This window comes from Otolemur garnettii, unplaced genomic scaffold (genome assembly GCF_000181295.1).
Source record: "Otolemur garnettii isolate 467f Iridium unplaced genomic scaffold, OtoGar3 scaffold00151, whole genome shotgun sequence".
NCBI classification, from domain to species: domain Eukaryota; kingdom Metazoa; phylum Chordata; class Mammalia; order Primates; family Galagidae; genus Otolemur; species Otolemur garnettii.
Window position 1 is genome coordinate 939804 of NW_003852546.1, and position 1670 is coordinate 941473.

General features: G+C 44.7%; 1 protein-coding gene across 1 annotated transcript in view; it reads right to left on the bottom strand.

Moving 5' to 3' along the window:
• Positions 1 to 1670, bottom strand: part of DUS2 (dihydrouridine synthase 2) — a 32645-nt gene that overhangs the window by 9238 nt on the left and 21737 nt on the right. The window lies entirely within an intron of this gene.

The following is a 1670-nucleotide window of genomic DNA, read 5'->3' on the forward strand; positions in this document are numbered from 1 at the left end:
GCCTCAAGACAACTCTATAAGACAGAAATTATCTTTATTTCCAAATGAGGAATGTAGCAATCAGAGAAGTTAAGTGATTTTCCCAAGGATACAAAGCTAACAAGCATCAAAGCTGGAATATGAAACCAGGAAGTCTGAGCCAAAGTCTGCTGCCTTGGAAAAGAAGCATATGAGCGTATGTGGGTGAGCTCTCACCTGCCCCACCTGCCTTCAATCTGAACACCTCTGCTTTTCTCTGCTTTATAAGTTGGAGTCCTAAGATCCCATCTTGGAAAATACTGTAATAGATGCAGTAATAGATGCAGTAGACCAACAATCTGGGCTGTACCTATAAGACCCCTAAGCCCCAGCTCAGTGCCTATAGCTCAGCAGCTGGGGTGTCAGCCACATACACCAAAGCTGGCAGGTTTGAACCCAGTCCAGACCTGCCAAACAATGACAACTACAACCAAAAAATATCTGGGCATTGTGGTGGGCGCCTGTAGTCCCAGCTACTTGGGAGGCTGAGGCAAGAAAATCACTTGAGCCCAAGAGTTGGAGGTTGCTGTGAGCTGAGAAGCCATGGCACTCTACTGAGGGCAACATAGTGAGACTCTATCTCAAAAAAAAAAAAACCCTAAGCCCAAAGGAACATCATTCAAAGAAGAGAGGTCACTCTGGCCAAAGTATACTACCTAAGATATTGTGGAAAAAGGACATCCTAAACTAACAGAGAACAAGCTTGACTGGTAAGTTGGGGAATGGACTTCAGAAACACCTTAATTCTGGCCGGGCACAGTGGCTCACATCTGTAATCCCAGCACTCTCGGAAGCCAAGGTGGGTGGATTGCCTAAGCTCACATATTCAAGACTCTGTCTCTAAAAATAGCTGGGCATTGTGGTGGGCACCTGTAGTCCCAGCTACATGAGAGGCTGAGGCAAGAGAATCGCTTGAGCCCAAGAGTCTCAGGTTGCTGTGAGCTATGATACTACAGCACTCTATCAGGGGCAACAAAGTGAGACTTTATCTCAAAAAAAATAATAACTAAAAAAAAAGGCTTGGTGCCTGTAGCACAGTGGTTACAGCACCAGCCATATATACTGAGGTTGGTGAGTTTGAGCCCCACCCAGGCCAGCTAAACAACAATGACAACTGCAATAAAAAATAGCCAGGCATTGTGGCAGGCACCTATAGTCCCAGATACTTGGGAGGCTAAGGCAAGAGAATTGCTTAAGCCCAAGAGTTTGAGGTTGCTGTGAGCTATGACGCCACGGTACTCTACCGAGGGCAACATAGCGAGACACTGTCTCAAAAAAAAGAAAGAAAGAAAGAAAGAAACACCTTAGTTCTCCGCAGAGAGCATGGCAACTACAGATAAAAAGAGTGCTAAAATAATCATTTTGACAACTGGTAGTCCAACAAGGATAGACAAAAGTAGCAGTGCCTTTAAAAGATCTGCCCGGGGGACATTCATGGGAGAAGCCATTGCTCAATCCAATAGAAAGAAAATGAAATTTAGGGTCAGGATTCTAATTCCACCACTTATTTACTGTCTACATAGTACAATTTTGAGCAAATCACTCAATCTCTAGCATTTATACAACCTGAGAGTAGGTGCATTTCTCTCCTTCCTCTTGGTTTCTCTGTGTCTCTAAAACTCAGTGTCTGGCTCAGTGCCTGCGGCTCAAGC